The sequence below is a fragment of the Desmodus rotundus genome, chromosome 6 (assembly GCF_022682495.2).
Source record: "Desmodus rotundus isolate HL8 chromosome 6, HLdesRot8A.1, whole genome shotgun sequence".
NCBI lineage: Eukaryota > Metazoa > Chordata > Mammalia > Chiroptera > Phyllostomidae > Desmodus > Desmodus rotundus.
Window position 1 is genome coordinate 145,359,461 of NC_071392.1, and position 21,285 is coordinate 145,380,745.

General features: G+C 46.0%; 1 long non-coding RNA gene across 1 annotated transcript in view; it reads left to right on the forward strand.

The window, feature by feature from the left end:
* LOC123478348 (uncharacterized) overlaps positions 1-19,656 on the forward strand; it is a 112,805-nt gene extending 93,149 nt beyond the window's left edge. Inside the window, exons 3-5 of the long non-coding RNA XR_006653525.2 lie at positions 17,119-17,267; positions 18,345-18,446; positions 19,564-19,656. This is a non-coding gene — a long non-coding RNA (uncharacterized lncRNA). The remainder of the gene's footprint in view (positions 1-17,118; positions 17,268-18,344; positions 18,447-19,563) is intronic.
* Positions 19,657-21,285: the final 1,629 nt, after the last annotated feature.

The following is a 21,285-nucleotide window of genomic DNA, read 5'->3' on the forward strand; positions in this document are numbered from 1 at the left end:
CCTATGAAAAGAAGTAGTGACATTTACTAGGCTTATCAGTGAGTTCCACCTACACATTGATCAGGTAGGAAGGACAGGAAACTGGACCAGAGGCAGTGCAATGACAAAGAAGTGGTGAGGCAGTCAGGCTTTGGGTTCAGACAGTCACAACAACATCAGCCATGATGGTAACAACAACAGAAATAGTATCATCCACAGCAAAACCTTCCTGATTTTCCCATGTGCAAAGCCTCATGCTAAGTGCTTTGACATGCATGGTCTCATTTAATCCTCACCGTAATTCTTGTGGTATGCGTTATCATTATTCCCATCTTTCGGATGGAGATCCCATGGCTGACTGGACTTGAATGGCTTACCCACCACATCATAAAGCCTGAGATGGGATCCCAGCTCCACTCACTGGCTTTAATGTGTTGGGCAAGTAGTACAACCATTCTATAGCTCACTTTCCTTGTGTGTAAATGGGACTATAACTTACTTTGTAAAGTTGTTATAAGTTTTGAATCAGGCAAGGTAATTTGGAAAGTAAGAGCAATGGCCTTACACTTGTTGTTTATTGCTGTGTACCATTGTTTTAGAGCAGTGCCTGGCACCCAGTTGGTATACGGGTTACCTGTTGCCGTAGTGCCGTGTAACAATTCACAAAACTTTAATGCTGCACAGTAATAAGCAATCAAATGTGAATTCCTTGCTCACATGTCAAGAGGCAGTCAGACATTGGCTAGGTAGGTCTATTGGTCTTGTCTGGGCTTGCTCATGGGTCTCAGGGTCAGCTTGTCCAGGTGCCTGGGGCAACTTGGTTCTGCTCCACTTATCTCCTCCCTGCAGAAGGCGAGCTGCCACATATTCTTATGGTAATGGCAGAGGTACCAGAATGCAAGTAGAAATGCACGAATGCTTTTTCAAGTCTCTGCATGTGTCACATATGCTAACATACCATGGAGCAAAGCAAGCCACCTGGCTAAGCTCAGAGTCAAGGGTGAGATAGGTCGCCTTGCCCACGATGGGAGGGGTCAAGAATTGGGACCAATTTTACAATCAATTCCAATAGTTGACTCTCAATAAATACTGAAGAAAGAATTTGAAAGTGTTTAGTATCTCATAAAGGATCAAAAAATGGCAGTTCACAATTTAATAACTATAAATCATGGATTTCATAAAAGAGTTAATCCAGGAGAGGGATTGTACCACACCTGCCTTTTGACCAGCTATACGTACTTATTGTTGTTATTTTTTCTTTCCTTTATATTTCCAAAACATTTTGAGGTGTCAGCTGGATATAGTTTCACTTTTTCTTTTAAAGAGGACTAGAATTTCACAGGTCACAAAAGTAACTGCTGAAACAGTGTCTTCAGAACCAAAGTAACCACAGGGCTCTTTGAATTTGTCAGAATGAATCGCATTCTCAGCAAATTTCACCTGACACGTTTTCATATCATGGCTTCATTCCTTTATTTTAATCCAGCGGGGCACGGGCCGGGGTTTTGAGCGTGGTGATTGTTTAAACATTCCTTTTGTCACCTCCTGACAGCCCCCAGGATAGAAGCAGCTCACCTCAAGCCTGAGCTGGGCCCAGTGCCTCTTGGCATCCCTGTCTGTCTGCTGCTGAGTGCTGGGCATGAAGCATCCGACCCCTCAAGTTCTCGTTTCTTCTGAGAGGTTGAAGAGTCTGCTTCCGAGTGAGAGTGTGTCTCTCTGAGCTGCTGCTGTGCACAGTGACGATGATGACAGGTTGGTTTCATGCAGCTCTTGCCAAGATTAAGGGGTTGTCAGACAGGTATCATGGGAGACTGGGGGACTGCTCTGAAAAGCCGTTCTGAATTGCTAACTAACAGAGGTGGGGTGGGCTTCCTTCACATGTGGAGCTGTGGAGAGACCCTTAGCAGAATTGACCTCCTCCTCACTCTGAGGGCAGAGTAGGTGGGCCACTGAGTTGCCTCCCATCCTGGGTTATGGGTGATAGAGGGCCAGGATTGGACACCAGAGGCTCCATCAGCCTTGCAAAGCAGCAAGAGAAAGTAGTTCCTCAGTCATATGACTTTTTTTCCCCATTCTGGGGACAGGGGACCATAGCTCTCATCAGAATCTTAAGGGTTTGGGACCCCCAAATAGTGCGCTATCCTGTTTAGCCCCCCAGACAAGCCTCTGTATTCAAGGAATTTTGTCTGCACACTAGAGGTAATAAGCATCCATTAAAGTGTTTAAAGAAGTGAGACAATAAGAGTAGCCCTGATTTCCAAAAACCGTATCCAGGTATAAAGTCTAGCTATAGAATTGCTACAGAAATGGTTATAGCTACTTGTCTTTCATTTATGAATTCCACGAACATGCATGTTGAGTGTGTGCCCTGCGCTGGCACCTGGGCAGTGAGGACAGTGCTCACAGACATTCTGGCACTCAGAGAGCCGTCCTCATGGAGATTAAACTGCGGGCAGAGAGCTGAGTAATTCTAATGCAGCTGGGCATTCTAGTAGAGTATGAAAAGTGCTATTTGATCATCCGTTCATTCACTAATTCCAGCCATGTTTATTGGTCCTACTGTGTGTCAGGCCCTGTGCTAGGGCTCAGTGACTGTAATGAGTGTTACACAGACATAGTGTATGCCCTCACTGAATTCACTGTCAAGTGTGTGTGTGGGGGGTATACAGACAGGTGAACCAGCTGCTCCAGCACCCTGTGACAGAGTCTTAACACAGGGGATGTCCAAGGGCGGTGAGGACACAGGACTGATCCACCCAGCTTAGGCCCCAGGACTCGGGGACAGTGAAGGATCCTGTGCTACTTCAAATAGAGACAAAGGGAACACAGTGGCTGACTCTCTTGATTTTATTTGCACTTACACCTCTTCATGGGGTTGTCCTGGGCTGCTCTAAGCTTATGTTCCAGCGGCGAGGAGGGGTAACAGAAACCTGAGACTGCTTTTCACTGTGGGTTCTAGCAAATCCCCATGGAGTGCTTCTGTGGCCTGGCTTGGGTTACATCCCCCTCCCCAGCCTGGTGAGGCACTATCTGGCCCCTCGATCAGGCTTAGATCCTGGGGTCAACCTTGGAGACTGGAGATGGTGACAGCTTTGCACTGCCAACCATGGGGGTTGGTGCTGGTACAGAAATGTTCCTCTGAAGAAACCCGGGTGTTAGTATTCAAAAGGGTAATAGATGTGCACCATAGTCAAATTATAGTAACTAAAGTGACAATTAGTGATAAGCGCTTTTTATGTATTATTTTATTCATGCCTCCTAACAACCCTAGGAGATGGATTCTGTTATCTATGGAGTAATTGTAGCGAAACCATTGATTACTTTCTGTAATGTAAATTTGATGTGGATTAATATGTATTTTTCATGATTGCAAATTTTCATGTTTTCATCACCGCTGCTAACATGATTGCAGTGGTGATGGAACCCCTCGATAATCTAATTTCTCTTGCAGTAAAGGAACAATGGAATTCCAAGGGGAAGAATTGTCTCGCATAGGAATGTTCTTGCTTTAGTGAATCAGGTCATTCTAAGAAACAACAGGAAATATGGGACTTACATTGTACTTATTCGTGGAAAGATATTCATATAACATTGTTCCCGGATCATCAATACAACCGTAATTCATGACCCTGACAACACAGCAATGCCTTTTGTGTGGTCTCCCTATAGTGGAAACCTGAATTTGAAGCCGAAGCTGCCAAAACAAAAATAAAAGCCGTAAATCACCGACATTCAAATCCTCTCTTCTGTTCTGACCATACAGCTCGAGCATTTCAGGCCTGAGGAGATGAAAGGAACCTCTTGTTTCATACCTCCTAAATTTTTGCCTCCAGTTGGACTTGGGCTATCAGATGTTTGGGCACACTTTGAAGTTGACCATGGAGGAAGGAAAGGGGATGGGAAAAGGGTTGCAGCTGGGTGAATCAGCAAACCTGCTGCAGGGTGGGAACAGGTAGAGGACCGTTTAATGAACGTATGAGAAGAAACAGTGGGAACAAGGCAACTTTATCTTTCTCTCATCCACAGGGAAGGGGACATTCTTTCCTTGGCCATGACGGGCATTTCATCCTTAGATTTTTGCTGCGAATTTACCCTCTGATTTCCTGTTTGGAGAGTTAAGTTCAGTGACACTTTGATTAATGCTGTTCCTATTTGCACTGGCAGAGCAGTGGCTTTTATTTGGGGCCATGTATTAGGTCTTTCCCCAGCTCAGCTTTAAAATTACAGCAGAGTGCTAGTACTGGTTGTGGCAAAGATGGATAGCTGTCCAGCAGAAATTTGTTATTCTCTTCCCATCATGCAGTTATCACTGGGATGCAGTTGCTTAGCCAGGGGCTACACTTCCCAGCACCCACTGCATCTAGGTGTGGCCACATGACTAGTTTTCCAGTGGAATGTGAGAGCAACCCTCCCCTGGGTTTTCCCGAGGAGTCAATGTGACATTTCTGCCTTCTCTCTTCTTATCTACCACTTATACACAGAAGTCTCTGAGGCCCTAGGGGATGCTCTGAAGTGCAAGGTAGAGGGTCCTGAATCGCTATATGGGGAAAAAAATGCCCTCCAAGAGGAAGCTCCAAGCATCTTCCAGGAGAATGGCAATGCTTTGGGGAGTCTGGCATCAGAGCTGCACACCCTGATAGACCCTGGATTCTAAGGTGTCTCTTCATGGTTTGCCCACCCAGGAAACATTCCTGATTCTAGACCTGTGCTGTCAAACAAGGTAGTTGCATGTGGTTAGACTTAAATTTAAGTGAAATAAGTTTAAAAAAAATCCAGTTTCTTGGTTCCACCAGCCACATATCCACTCAACATGTGGTCAGTGGCTGCCATATCTGACAGCACACAAAGGACCATTTGCATCACTGCAGACGATTCCGTGGGGCGCCGGCTCCAGACCGGTGGGCATTTAGAAGGTGAGTCAGTTTAGAAGGAATGGCAGGGGGCCTGTGAGCAGTCATCGGGCTGCAGCCTCTGGACCGCAGTTTACTTCTCACTAGTCCTCGAGCTAGGATTACCCCATGCATCTTTGTATTTCTAGCATCTAACATACGTAGGAGACCCTCAGACCTGTGTTTGATCAAATGAAGGAAGCTCAGTTATCAGGATGCCTTGGGAGGGTATTCCAAAGAGCTGGGGACTGGCATTGCTTGGACCCTCTCTGTCCACGTATGGTGAGGACTGGTCTGAGAGATGTAGCTGAACCAAATACTTTCAGGGCAGAGAAGGGAGACACTGAGAGACCAGAAACCATACAGGGCTTGACAGTCTCTGAATTTCTTTGAGGTTATTGTGTGACTGGCTGGTTAATGTGATAAATTATTCTAAATGACCTCCTGGTAATTTCTCTCTGGACCCATGTTGACTTTGCATGTCATAGGCACTTAATTGATATTTGCGGAATGAAGACGTTTGAGTAACACCGTGTATGTTTGTTTGTTTCCTGTCTCCCAGGCCCACCATCCCTCTCTGCTGCTGCCCTTCAGTGGAATGGGAGTCCCATGAGGGCGAGGTCTTTGTCCATCCTGCTTACAGCTGTGCCTTCAGTACCTACATAGATTATTCACAGCTCAACAGATATTTCTGGAATAAATGAAGGAAGAACCTTTAATAACTTAACCCAAAGAACTGCATACAGGTGGGCGTTTTGGGGACTCTGATAAGACAGGGAGAGAAATTACTTTTTGGTACAGTAGAGGCACTTTTGAGGGCTCTCAAGTTGCCTCCTAAACAGATCCACTGACTTTGCCTGTGTACAGGGCTAGGCCAGCCCTCACAAATGATGTGCCTCAATTTGAAATTTAAATCCCCACAGGACTCTAGGTGCGTACAAGGCATAATACTAAATGGCTGATAACTTATGACATTTATTTCCCCACATGAAGAACCACAGGGCAGCATCTCTTGTCAGGAAGGAAACAGATTTGTCAGAGAGGAAACCAGCCATCATATGCTCTTTGTATTTTTATGATTTATGTATTTATTGGATGCACCCACCACTTAACAATCTCTGGGTGCTTTTATATGTTTCATAGACAAAAGGCAGACACTGCCATTGTGGATTATGAGGTGGAGAGTTACCAACAAAATAACATCCATAAATCCCAAAGCACATCATAAAATCATCAAATGCTGCAGAAGCCGTACTTAGGCTCCCCCAAGTAATCAGACACCTAAATGGAAAATGCTCGAGACCTGAGCTGTAGCCCTGACCCTGGCACTTATTAGATTCCATGGCCTTGAGTAAGTTTCTTAATCTCTTAGCCTCATTGGTTTATCTCTAAAATGGGCATGGTAATAACAGTAATTGCCCGGTTTATCTTCCAGGGTTGGGGGATCGAACACGCACAGCCAGGCTTGGTGAATCACAGAAAATCCCCAGATGTAATAGGCTAGCGTTTTCACAAAAGAATTATACTCCATATCTGTGAAAATTGGAGTTTCCTCTTCCTTTCAGTGATGCAAGCCCCCCCACGATGTTGGGTATTTCTTCTCCAAATGTGATTTGTGATCCCTACCTTGATTATTTTGGTGATGATCTTTCCTCTGCTTGGAATTTCTCTTCCTGGCCATTCTTAACTGTTGTTTCTCCAGAGGAGTTCGAGTTTAGCATTGGGATAAATACAGAGATAAAAGACAAAGAGTCATACCAAGAGCTACTATTTATTAAGTCCTTCCTACATATCTGGCATTATGATTTCATGTATATCAGCTCAGTTCATTCTCATAAAAACCCTACGAAATGCTCTTATCCTTGTTTTATGAGTGAAGAAACAGGGGTTTAGAGAAGGCGAGTAATTTAACCAAGGTAAAGTAGACAATAACTCGCCAAGTCAGAACTGGAGCATAAAACTCATGTTTGTAACCTTTGCCTTAAAATGCCTGCCTCCGTGAAACAAAAATCTGTCCTCCTGACTCGGGTTGGATGGGGTTTGATGAGCGGTCGTCTCCTGTACGAGCAGCATGTGCAGATGAGGAGAGAGTGGAAAATGGGGCATCCAGTCTCCAACTTTGTTTCTGCACAGAGAAGGCTTTCGTCTTTGGGCACAGAATTTAATCTCTTTAGCTTCTGTCTTTCTAGCTAGAAAATGGCAGATGAGGTTAATTAGGTAAATCTGAAGTTCTCTTTATTTCCAATATTCCTACTTCTGTCTTTAAAAAAAAAAAGTAAAAAGCATGACCCACCTCCTCCATTATACAAGAATATTGGCGAATGCTTTTTTTTCGTTTAGGTTTTAGTGGAATTGGATAACCATCTTACATCTGAGAGGTCAACTAGTCCTGTCACATAGACAGTTTCAGAGCCTTCGCCTGGTCTTCCTGCCTCTGTTCTTGCCCCTTATGGTTAACTAACCACACACACAGCTTTTCCCTGTCGCATTAAACATCTCAGAGGAGTTTACGATATTGTGTATATTGTATCCACTGTTCTCTCCTTTCTCTCTAATCATGCTTTTACTCTCCCCACTCCATGGAAATCATCTTATCAATGGCATGGTGGTTGCCATCTGCTAAATTCAGTGACTAATAATCAGGCCTTTTCTTGCTCATCCCGTTAGCAGTGTTTGTCAGAGTTGATGGCTCCTCCTTCTTGAAACACCTTCTTTACGTGACTTGGGCACTGCCACTGCCTCCAGATGTTTCTCCCACCTCACTGGCCCCCTCTTCTTAGTGGGGTTCGCTCTTCAGCCCTCTTCTCTTTCCTCCTTATCCTCACTCCCTCAGTCATGGGATCCATCCCCTGGCTTTGAGGACCGTTTCTGTACTAATGACTCGCACATTTACATTTAAAACTTCTTCTCTCTTCTTGCGTGCTGGACTCTCACAGTTGCCTCTTCCTGGGTCCATTTGGATGCCTGACAGGTGCCTCTGATCTGACATGGTCAGAATGCCGGATTTTCCTTTCACTCCCAAGAAACCCCCACATCTCCCTCAGTGTCTCCTGTCTGACGAAAGAGCCCACCATTCACTCAGTGGTTCAGTCTCCAAACCCAGGAACCATCCCGGGTTGTTCCCTCATTCACATCCCCACACTAATCCTGTTGGCTCTACTTCCACTGTTTTTATCCTCCATCGGAGATAAAGGAAGAAAATCTTTTTTAATACCCTTCAATGTTATCACGTCAGGATCAGTAGCTACAGTGACTGGGAAGCAGACATTGATTGTTGGTAGAAGAATTTACTGCAGAGACTTATGGGAAGAAATGCCTGGAAACAATGCGATGCATCCATGTCATATAATAACATACCATAGTGTCACATGGTGGTGATGGCAGGAGGAGCGCTGGGCGTGACGTTTCTCTTCGCTCCCTCCGGTTGCTGTGCTGGCGTGCCCGCAGGAGTGCTTTCGTGCAGCGGTCAGGGGGCCTTGAAGCATCCACCAGCTCACAGGTTGGATACAGAGAGTGGGAGGTCACGCTCTGCTTGGCGTACTCAGGGAAGGCTTTGTGGGAAAAATGGAATTTGATTTAAGCCTTAATATATGGATTAGATTCAATTAAGTACAGAAGAAAAAGACGAGTATTTCAGTGAGAGAGGAGTTCTGGGGATAAAATTACAATATGTGGAGATACACAGGTCATATTTTGGTAGACCCTGGGAGGAACAGGAAAGCTAAAGTGAGAGGTTTAAACAAGTTACAAGGTGAAAAGTTTCACATGGTAGATTTCATTTTATGGAGTTTATGTTATATACACAAACACTGTACTAAATGCTCACATGCATTAGTTATTATAGCAACCCTGCGATGCAAGGACTAACCTCGTTTTGCGGAAGAGGTGTGTGCATAAAGGCAGGTGAAGAGGCTTGCCTAAGGTCATGTAGCAAGAGCTTGAACCGACACTCAGTTCCAGCCATCTGGATTCTGGAGGCCCTGCTGATCACCATTCTGCTAAGCCTTCTCATGAAGCAGTCTTACCCTATGGGGTGAGAATGTAGAGAGAATAGAGCTTTGAGATATGAAGAAGGCACATATATTTTGTCTTTAATATTTCTAAAAAGAGATAAGCTTAGATTATCTTCAGAAATAGGAGTTGATTGCAAAGCGTAGTGACCCTCAGTAGACAGGGCATTGTGCATTCTGGTATTTTCAAGACTGGGATATATGGCAGGTGTCATGGGAAATTGACAGCTAGCTCAAGCCGCCTCATAGCCATGTCACATTTGCCATGAAAGAAGATCTGAATGAGCCAGTTTGTCACCACCTGGCATAGGGTGTCTGTTGTGTGGGGTTTCATGTTAAGCCAATTGGAGAAAACTTTGGCTTTATTCACATTCCGTCCATAGCCCCGATTCTGGGTCAGGATCAGGGGATCAGAACTGGTTTCTGTCCCTACAGGCAGCGGAGTAACTCCACGACAGCACTGGCAAAGTCAGTGCCTCCAGAGGCCAGCACTTACCATAAACGTGTCAAGGAGGCCAGATGGAGACTGAGGGGACTGTTTGGAGAAGTGACTGCTACTCCGCATCAGCTGATTCTCTCTGTGAGGAAGCAATGTCAGATGGTCTTCAAGAGATGCAAAATCCCAATGAAATATCCTGAGTTTTAAAATATTGACAACTAATTAAAATGAAAACAACAAATCCTTCTTTGGGCCAAAGAAAATGGACCAGTTTGCTACTGCTGACTTCAGTATGCCTCTTTAGTACTGAGAGACTGGCTTTTCAGGAATGGCTTTGGGATTAGTTTCTCTGGGAGACGTTTTAATGGAATGTGGAAGAAAGACTTAGAAATCAAGTTGGCTTGCTCTTGGTGACCAGATTGGATGCATCCAAAGCCTTTTCATTTTTAAAGGCTGCTGGTTCTCCTTCACCCTACATGAACTCCTGCATATCCTTCTGCGGAAGGTTGGGGAATCTAGAATTGATGACCTAGCAATGTGTTTTAGGAGCGCCATATCCGGAATGAATCACCCTTCATTCCCTTTAACAGATCAGTCATTAGGGGAAGCTGATTGCTCCCCTATCCATATCATGCTTTGATTCATTTACATTTAAGTGATGAAAGTGGTTTTATTTTTTTCTCTCTTCAATGGCTACGAACCCAGGAGGGGTTTGGGGAGTTGTAAAGGGGAGTGCTGACTCCTTGGACACGCTGTTGGTTGCATCCTCAAATGGCCCACTCAATTAGGGGTAATATTTCATTGACTCGTGTGTATGATGGCTCCCTAGCCAGCGGCATTTTCTAAATGGTCCTGAGGCAAGACTCTGGGCTTTGAAAACAGCCCTTCATCACCTTTATGTCTGGAGCCGCGTTGGCACAGGCTGCACCGAAGCACTTACTTCCATGAGGGGGCGCAGCCGGTGTCTGGCTGGAATGTCTCCGCGTGGCTGGCTTCACGGGTCAGAAGAGCAGGTCTTCTGACACCATCTCCGGCTGGGCACAGGTGGCTCCACGGTCTGTGTGTTGGATCGGAGCGTTTTGGTGCCTGTCTACACTTCCGATAAGGGCAAAATGATGGTTAAAAAACACTTAAAAATGGTTACAGATTAAAAAAATACAAACACTTTTAATAAAGATCTCTCTTCCTGGGACGCACAGGTAGTGTGGATGTGTTCAGAAGTTATTCCTATGGACGGCATGTCAGTGCCTGGTCCTCGTTGGTCTCAGGTTCAAATGTGAGATAGTCAGTTGCTCCATTTGATATTTACACTAATAACACAACTTCAGTAAAGAAGTTTTACACAAAATGTGTGTGTTTCTGTGTGACATGGGTATGTTCCCCAGTTTAGCTGTGGAAGATGAAGGGAAACGTTTTCTAGCGACTGGAAGAATGCAAGATGTAGATGTAGGTGACCTTCTACTCTAATTATAAAACTGGCTTGATCTCAATCTATACGAAGTAATTGATTGATCAGTGATAAAACGTTCTCAGTAGATAAGCCTTCAGCATCCTTCCGTGGCTGTCCCTTTGTCTCCGAATTTGTGACTGGGTCCAATTCGTGGCCAATGCAAAGTTTGGAAAGCAGCTCCCCATTTTAGGCATGTGGAAGACCACATGGGGTGGGACAAAAGCAGGTTTACAGATGTTCATGTGGAAATAATATAATAATTGGTAAATGATGATGCAAGAATAAGCTGTGTTTTGCACACTCACAACTGTCAGCCTACTCGGCCCACCCTTTATGGCAGCCTGGTGAAGGCAGGGGCCACAGTGATGAAGGCGGAAGCAAACAGAGCGCACTACGTACAGGTGGCTGACGTACTTTACATCTGTGGCCTCATTTAATCATCACGGCAACCCTACAGGGTGGTTGTTATTGCTGTCATTCCTATTTCGCAGTTGAGAAAACTGAGGCGTTGAAAGATCAGTCACTTGTTTAAGGCCACACAACTAGAAGTAGGAAAGCTTGGACTTGAAAACAGAAAACCTAAGGCTAGAGTCTCTTTCCCTCCTCCCCTGCATGCCTGTCCCGTAGTCAAACCCCTGAGTCTGACACAGTCCTTGGTACCTAGTAGATAAGTTGCTACTGGTTGGATAAAAGGCCTTTAAAAGGCATAAGTTTCCATAGAAATACCAACTTGGATTGTTATCGTTGGTGCTGCTATTTTTGTTAGTAATAATAACAAGCATACAGTAAGCTCTTCATATGCGCCAGGCACTACGCTAGCACTTTGCATGTGTTATTTAATTTCCTCCTCATAACAGTTTCATTCGCGAACTGAAACAGAGACACTGAGCATGTAATTATTTACATTTAGAAGTTCTCCCGCTAGAAAATAGCGGTGCCAGGAGGTAAACAGAGGCCTGCTCTTCCTGCAGAGCTCTTCCCTGCAGGACCTCTCTCTGAAAGGTGGGCAGGGTTAGGGAGGAGAGGGGAGGCGAGCACAGCCCAGCACCTGCAGGAGCCTGTTTCCTGCCAGTCCTTGGACGCCAGGTTGCTCCGCGCGCCATCAGGGTGCGCAGCCCTTGCCCAGAGTCACATGCCAGACTGGAATTCAGGTCTTAAGGGCAAAAGGGTCACCTTTCAGGTCATCTCACCTCCCTATACACCGAAACTGACCTTTTTCACTTTCTCTATGTGGGTTTTTTTTTTTTTTTTTTGAGTTTATAGCCCATACCATCTGTTTTCAATTTTGTAAAGAGTAATGAAAAAAATCTAATCCAGTTTTTCGAAACACTTAATTTTTAAAGGAAAAATAGTATTTTTTCTCATTTTAATACTTCAGTGCTTAACAAATGGTATTTACTTACCAAAGCACACAGTCTCTGAAACTCCCCACTGAGATAATGCATCTGTTTTCCTCTTGTCCGTTCTAATACTCCTGCCTGCTTGTGCTGGTTGTTAAAGATTGAGAGGAGTTTAAGATGTAAGCCAAAGCAGGTAATTTCCTGAAGAGAAGAAATGTACCTTAAATAATTTCTCTTTGTTAGGTCTTTTTGTTTTCCTTTCATTCGGCTCTTTCTGAAAAACAAAAAGAGGGAAAAGATGGGTGACAAATGTCTTTTGGACTCAAAGAAGTGACAGGAAACCTCTGAAAGCAGAGTTAAAAAAAACCATTTCCTAGAGGAGCTGGACCTGCCTTTTAGCACTGTTGCACATTAATGCTGCTCCCCTCCCGTTGGGAGGCGGAGGCCCGAGTGGCAGTCATTACTGCCAATAGTACCATTACCCAATGGATTCCTGGAAAGGCTCACTTAAAAGATTCGGCCAGATCCTCTCCAGGGGCTTGCAGTTCCCATCATCCCAGGAATGAAATATTCAGTATCATCTTTCTGCACCTGAGGCTGCCATGGATTAAATTCTTGCTGCCTCCATTACTGGGGCAGCCAAGAGCTCGGGCTGTAGGGACTGGATGTGAAGTGCTTAATGGCTGTGCTTGGCTGAGAAAGGGAGAGGAGGTGAACTGGCCAGAACCACAGTCAGTATGGTGAGCCCAGGCTGGAGAGCAGACCTTCCAGAGATGCTAGGGCCCAAGAAGAATCTACTTGAATCCATCCCCTCTCCCCCACCACCAGGCAGCACGTTTTGAAATCACATTCCCTACTTACAATCACTCCGACAGTATAAACAAACCCGTACAATTGGTGCTGCATAATAGCTCTTAACCTGGACAAGTTCCCATTGGTTCCTCCTTTCCTGTCTGTTGCAGAAATGTGTGGATTTCCCCCACATGTCGTCTTTAGTTCCTTGCTTTTCACTGTCTCTACTGTTTTTACATAAATTCCCATCACCTATGAGCCATGGGTGTGAATCCCAAATCAGTTCTATGATGTAATGATTTTCTTGACACACATGAACTGCTGAATAAATGATTATGGAGTGATAGAGTCAGTGAACGAATGACTTTCCCCCAAGTTCTGGACTTACCCATCTGACTGTGTGTAGAATGTCTCTTCCTGATTGTCTGTAGTTGGGTGAATAATAGCCCCTTAATACGTCCACACCCTGCTCCCTGGAACCTGCGCATGTCACCTTAGGTGGCAGAAAGGGCTTTGCAGCTGTGATTAAGTTAAGGGTCTTGAGATGGGGAAAGTATCCAGAATCATCTCAGTGGGTCTGATATAACGGTGAGTGTGGTCAGCAGAGGGACGCAGGAGGACAGAGAAGAACTATGTGACCAAAGAAGCAGAGACTGGATGGGTATGGTCAGGAACTAACAAGTACTTCTGGAATCTGGAAGAGGCAAGGAACGGGTTCTTGCCTGAAGCCCTGAGAAGAAAGGGGCCCTGCAGACACCTTGGTTTTTATTTCCCTAAAACTCACTTCGGAGTTCTGATTTCCAGGACTGGAAGAAATTAAATTTGTGTTGGTTAAAGCCACAGAGTCGGTGGTGCTTTGTTACAGCAGCAATAGGAAACGAACGGAATGTCTTCTGACAGCTCTGACTTAACCAACTTGAAACAAGCTCACTCCTTCTTCCCCAGATTCTGCCCTTCAGTTTCAACTCATGGCTTGCTCATCCTCATAGCCTCTTGCATGAGGGAAATGTGAGTCCTCTGCTCTCTGTTCCTTACCCATTTACTCAAGGCTGGCAGATTCTGCTCATTCTCTACCTGGAATGTTTCTCAAATCTACTATCTTTATTTGTGGCTGTGGCAATATCCCCGGTAGGTGGTACAGTAACTGGCTTGAAGCAGCTTCTCACTGATAACAATTGGGAGTTGTCCTCCTCCCTGATGCCCTTAAACTGTTCTTTCCATTGGGTATAATTTCCTTTGTGAACTCTGAGGGCAGCGGCAGGGTTTTTTCCCAGAACTCCATACAGGTCTGGAATATAGCCTTGTCCAAACACGATGAACTAAGACATGGACATACTCCTTGTCGGCATCGGATTACCGAACACCGTTAGGCAGTTGGCGAAGAGCAGCAGTCTGGGAGGCAGATGGAATTTGGTTTATGTCCATGCTCTATAATTATCTAATTGTGCAATTCTTTCTGGTAAGATAGTAACCTTTTGAAAACTGCAGTTTCCTCAATGATAAGATGGGGATAAGGACAGCACTCACGTTTTGAATTGTTCTGAGGAATGCACTGGGGTCTGACTTAGGGTAGTAAATGGTCAGTAAGTATGAACTCTCATCATTATTTTTGTGGAGACACGGGAGCGCCCGCATTACGTCTCCTTGTCAGCCAGGGGCGGGAGTGTGGGTTGCATATGCATGTGCAGGGGTGCAGGGACATTGGCAGAAAAGGAGGGCAAAGAGAGGGGATGGAGAAGGCAGGGAGGCAGGCGTTTTGCATTCAATAATTGAGTACAATTTGGAAACACTTGCCTTGTGTAGCCCTCAGCTGCCTGTGAAATTCATCTGAATCTTGTTCTGTTGGCCTATGGGGTATTTTCAAATACAAATTAGGTTGGCCAGAATTCCTTTTCTGCAGCAACTCTCCTGGGTGCAACTTAGAGGTTATTAAGATGCCTAATAAAAGGAGAGAGCACATTTAATAACATTACCATCAGCTCGACGGAGCTGAGCTATGTGGGCCCACGGTGCCCCAGAGCCCTCAGCCTCCTGCCACTGGTGCACTTGCTTAGAAGAGGCCCCATAATTATCCACATTTAGAAAGCGCCATTAAACCCATCGAGGCAGCCTTGTCCCATTTGCAGGGCCTTTCTGCCCACATCACCTGGGAGACCCAGGGCCTGGCCTTTTGGGGTGGGCGGAGAGAGGGAATAGATGGAAGTTCCCGGGCCAAAGTGAAGGCTGGTTAAATTCACAGAATGTCAGATCTGCTAAGTGCCATTGTCACCCACGTGGCAGCTTTTCCTCCCTTTATTTTATGCATTCATTTCGCAAACCTTTGTGAGCACCTTCCAAGTTTCAGCTCAGCACCACCACTTCCCCTGCAGGGTTCCATTGTCCCTCCCAGCTCCCTCCTAGCCAGTGGTTCTCAGAGGCAGGGAGTTTGGCCCCCTGGAGACACATGGCAATGTCCAGAGACATTTCCAGTTGTCACCACTGTGGGGAGGGGTGCTGCTGGCACTTAGTGGGTAGAGACCTGGGATGCTGCTCAACACCCTTGAGGACACGAAGCAGGCCCTCACCACAGAGCATTATGCAGCCCAAACTTCAGGAGGGCTGAAGTTGAGCAGTTTCTTGGTAGATGCTACCCTTTTCCTCCTTTACAATGAGGAGACCAAGGCCCAGAGTGGTTACAAGATTGTCTGGCGTCACACAGCTGGAAGTGGTGAGCTGTCGGAGCCTGAGCACTTCCCGCTCTGCTAGACCACCTTCCTGCGTACCCTTCTACACCCATTCTTTGCTGCTGAGCCCCCTCCCTGCCTCTGCTCCAGGCTGGCTGCCTGCCCTCACAGAAGCCAATTGCAATTATACTTATCGGGAGTAATAAGATGTTTGCTTTGGTGGGAGTTATTTTCTATAAAGAAGATTGCTTTGAGAACATGTACAATTGTTGCACATTTTAAATGACTCAGTAACCTGTGCAGGAGTGGAGTCTACAATTAGCTTTAATCTATGTGAGGTATGAACAACAGTACTCTTTTCCAAGTACCTAATATCTACGTGTGATTTTAGAGATCTTTAGAGCCTCTTGTGGTTTTAGAGGCAGAGTGGTCCATGTGGGGGACATTTGGGGGCCTGGAGTAGAGTAGGTGCTGTGTGCTGGGAAGGATAGTGATCTAGACCCAGGCGCCCGCCTCTGCTGAGCCCCCGGGTCTTTGCACCCACTGTTCCCACTGCCAGGAACACTCTGCCTCCCTCTCCTCCCAGCTCACTATAAAAAAAATCAGCTCTTGGGAAGCTTTCTCAGATCTTGGCTTAGGCGTCCTGTTTCCTGAGCACCCTAAATGTTTTAGATCTGCTCTGTCCAAAAGGAATATGATGAACTGCCTTTGTAATCTAACCCTCTCTGCTAGCTGGAGCTGCGTTGCCGTGCGGCTCTTTAGCTGAGACATTCCTCCAGGTTTAACCTGCATTTAGTGAGGTGACCTCAAGGACTTGTGTCGATGCACACCAATTGTTTTTTCCATTTTACTGACTGTCTCTTAACAAAAAAGGGGTGGTACAGGGGCAACTCACTCTTTGTCTTCAAGGGACCCAGAATCAGTGCCTTTACCTTAGTAAAGGGAAGATTGTTTCCCAGCTGGAAAGCAGGAGTCCTTCAGATCATGCCGCATTTTCAGAGGGGTAGTGAAAACAGTCTCCGTGTGTCTCCTCCTCCCATCCCACCTACAAAGGTGCACAGTACAGGTATGTGACTTGCCCTTTCCTGAATGGCCAGCGCAGTGTTTGAAATGAAAAGGCAAAACCTGGTGCATATTAGAGATGAATTATTAGCTTGGACTGTATGAATTTACTGATATTCAACCACTCTTGACCCAGAAATATAATAATTTCATATGGTCCAACCTACTATAATACTTGCAAGTCTCTCTCATACGGGTTAGTGGGAATCTAAGGTGGAACTACCATTCTGGAGAAAAACAGTTTGGAATCATATAGCGAATGTTTATTTCTTTATTATTATTATTATTATTATTATTATTGTATAAAAAGCTTTGTTTACATCCTCTCAAGGGTAAATGCTGAGAGCTCTGTGCACATCGTGAAGCACATACACACCGTGGATTCAAAGTGCAGCCCCACAGAATTAATCTTCCTGTACCTCAAGGTCATTATGGAATTACTTCCTGTTTTCTTCATGCTGTGAAAGCCCGAACGTGTCACCTCTTCTCTCCAGGTCTGATATCCACCCACAGCTTTTTCCAGTTCCCAGCTTCCTACATCCATGTGATCCTTTTCAAGCCTGTACCCAGTGTTCTTGGAGGATCCAGTGTGGTGCATTCAGTCACCCGGCTTCCTCACTGCTAGCAGTGCTGCTGGAATCAGGTCAGTTAATAGCCACTTGTTTATACTGGCCACAGTCTTCTCATTGTGCGATTTCGTACTCCACATGGCAAGTGCCAGGCCCTGAGTCTTGGGCCAACAAGCCATGAGGAGGCCGAGCAAGAACAGAAAGGACATGTGCTTCAGTGTCCAACAGACTTGTTTCCCGTGCTAGCCCTGCAGTTGACTGGTGGCAGAGCTCATTCACGTTATTTCGTCCTCTCGTCCCCATGGCGACCAGCTTATGATAAAGGACACAGACGAACAGCTAGATTAAGAAGTATGTACAGTGAGGTCTGGAAGCATCCTGAGAGCAGCAGCTCGTGTCCCCATGGAACCGGGTCACATCACCCTTCCCGCACGTGAATGTGTCCCCAACCTGGAAGCTCTTACAGCAAAGCTGTAAATGTACCCATCTTTGACCCTGCAATTCCATGTCTAGGAACTTATCCTAAGACCTTCGTGGGTGAGCACACAAAGACAGGGATGCTCGCTGCAGTGCTGTTCATAACGGCAAAGCCTGGAAGCCATTTAAATGGGCTAATCATAGTGTATTCATACCATGGAGTATTATGAAGGCATTAAAATGATGATGTGTACCTGCAATTGTTGGCATAAAATGATGTCTAGGCATATTTTTAAGGAAAAAATGGATTTCAATTTTAGCATGATCTCATTAAATAAATATTTGGGTATATGTGTATATGATAGAACTGTGTGTACAAGGATTTTGCATAAATGTATTAAAAGAGAAATTCCATCTGGATGATAAATATAAAAAAGATTAGTTTCCACAGGGAATAATGCTTAAATTGTCCTCCGTATGTCCTGCCCCACCAGGTAACAGGGACTTCCTGTTGTGGGAACTTCAAGGCTTTTGAACCAGGTCCATTGGGCAAGTGGGAGAGATGGAGACAAGTCTGTTAGTTTGTCTTTAGCTCTGTGGACTTTTGACTCATGCTGTCTGTGAGTTTAACTGAGGGAAGAAAGTCCTGGATTGATTTTACAGTTTTGGAAGGAATTCTGTGTTACTCTAATGTATAATCATACTTTATATGAACACTAAGGTCTTTCTTTCAGCCAGCTTTTGGCATGCTGCCACACACGTTGTATCGCCTCCATTCCCTGCACACTTGACGGGTGATCACCCACGCACCTCTGTTTGGACGCTGTCTCTCCCAGGTAGGAATAACTCCCCCATTGTGATGAGGGGAGGACAGAGCCCCCAGGAGGCCCAGTGACACAAGGCCCCACTGCTAGAGAGGACAAACCTAGGCTGGTGTCCTTCCCGTTGCACCATGTTTTTATTTTGCATGACTTTATCCTACATCACCCTCCACATCCGACTCCCCCAAGGTGCTGAACGAGCCCTCTGCCTGGCAGCCTCCCTTTCCTCCCAGGTATGGAGAAGTACCACGAATGTAGCGCTGTGGCGAAACGCTGTGGAGTCCTCCTTCCTGAGACTGGCACTTGCTCACCACTTATTGGCTGTGTGACCTCGGGCTGGTTACTTAACCTTTCTATGCCTCCACTTTCCTTCTGTAAGATGCAGGTCATGATAATCATACCGATGTAACTGGCTTGGGAGAGGACCGACCGAGACAGTTCAGGTAAAGTAGCGTAGCCCAGTGTCTGGTGCCTTGTAAGTGGTAGATCAATGTTAGCCACTGTTGGTCATCTTCTCTTCCTTCTCTTACCCTACAAAAACCGCACGTTGGCCAGGAGATGGAGACAGAGGTTATGGGCCTTGTCTAAGGTCACACAGCTGGAGCAGGTCTTTGTCAGTCTTCCCCTTCAGCAGAAGGCACATAGGTGCTGCTCTGGGGAGAGCGTAGAAGATGTGAGAGGGGCTCAGGAAGAAGGGTGTTTCTGCCGGTGCTACACGCAGTAGGTGGATGGAATGAAACAGCAACTAATCCAACCCAGCCCCAAACCACAAATGTCAACAGATATTTTATGGCCGGGAAGGTGCCAACGAACATGTCACATGCTCTTTTGAAAATAAATGAAGCCACGTAGGGACTCTAAATTAAAAAATAAGAACTGGGCTGTTTATGGATCTCCTCTGGCTCCAGTTTATGGTGTTTCAAACGCCGCGGCAGGAAGAGGCGCGGTAGGAGGAGCCCTGCAATGTGACCGAGAGGTCACGGGCTCCGCTGTTATCTAATTGCATCACACCGGGCAAGTCGCTCAGGGCCTGGGCCGCTGCCTTGTCACCAGTGGGCTAATAAACTCCTGCTCATGGGTTTGTTAGGAAGAGGATTTCAGGACTGAGGGCAGCTTTTGTTTCTCGTTCCAGGTTAATTTTATCTGAATGCAGTGGGCAGTTCCCCAAAGGGGCTGGCATCTGTTTCCCCTTGGAGGCCCTGTAGGAGGCACCCCATGCAATCAGAACAGTAAGTCTCCTTGGACATTCTCTTGTGATTCTAGCCACTGATTTTAATTTTTTTCTTCCATTGGTAGATTCCTTTTTACAGAGGAAATGTGATGTATAATCTCAACGTATAAAACATAAAAGGAGAGCTGCCCTTGTTGAAACAGGAGGGTCACTCACCTTCGTCGACTTTCCCCTCACCCAGAGGCCATCGTTGTGGGCCTGCCCCAGACCTGAGGACCCTGGAGAGCACCATTTGAAAATGGGCTCATAGAGTTTGTCGGGCACAGATTCTGGGCTGGTTACAAAGCAGGTGCCTGGGCCCCACTCTGAAATGATGGGATCAGAATCTCTGTTTTAAACAAGATTCCTAAAGTTGGAGAACTATTGACCTTTTCCAATACCTTCAGTTTACAGATGAGGAAACATGCCCCGAGTAGAGAGGTCACTTGTCAGTGGTCACACAGCTGGTTTGTAAAGGGTCCAAGCCTAATATCTGGGGCTCCTGACCCCGAGTGGCTCACTTCGGCTCCTTAGTTGTGGGCATCAGAAACGCTGGCTAACGTAAGCAGAACTCATGGGGGGGCTACTTCATGGTCCATAAAGTGGAAGAGAGAACACAGTTCCCAGGAGCCAGGGCAGCGCCACTGCAGCAGGTGGCGAGAACTATCAGAGAGTCTCCTCGGGGCAGCTCTACCAGGATAAGTTCGCTTCCATCGTTCTTCGTCCTTGTGGCACTTTGTCAAGACTCAGCATCTCGGGAGGGAAAGTCAGATTGCTTCGGTATGTTCAGAGAGGACTCCACACCTGGGGACCGCAGGGAACCTTGAGCAGAAGCTCCAGGAAGGCCTCAGCAGAGCTTGCTGAGGCGACACTCCCAGCAGACAGTGAAAATGGACATTGGAGGCAAAAAAGACACCTGCCCACACACCCGGCCACCTTTCCACCACACTGCGCTGTCCCTCTGTGAGGCTCAGTGCTTCGCAGAAAAAGGCAATCGAATTGAAGGGGTTAAGGTAAATTCTGTGGCTTAACTATCAGCCAAATGACATTTTAACAGCCTTTTTAGCATAGCCTAGCTGGGCTGAGACCTTCCCTGCAAAATGCCTTAATCCTTGGCCTCTAAATAGAGAGTTATTTTCAATTTCTCCAGTTCCTAATGTTTTAAATGGAACTACTGTTCCCCTTAGAGCACCCAGTGGCTGGCTGGAGACCTTTATTGATATATATATAAATTACCCCAATCCCCTCTGCTGCCTACAGATCCAATCATATTGAACTAATGCGCATATAAATAAAAACCTGGAAGTGTGGTTTATGGCAATAAGTAGTGCAGCCGAAGTTTATACCGTTCTGCAAAGACACCTTGATACATTGCTGATAATCTTCATAATGTGTTTAAAGAGGCAGCGTGTCAGCTCAGGCTGGAGCACCTTGGGAACCGAATGGGAAATCTGATTCTGAGCTTCTGATTGACCAAGAGAAGAATCTGCCCTGCCAGGAGGAGACCCACCCCAGGCTATAAGGGGCCCAGGCGCTGGAAAATCTTCCCAAAGTCACCGGGCCCTAAAGAGGTGCGCCGGCCTACACCAGGTTTTTGCAGTCTGTGTTCTGTGGTTAGTCTCCATGGTGGGCTGGCTTCAGAGT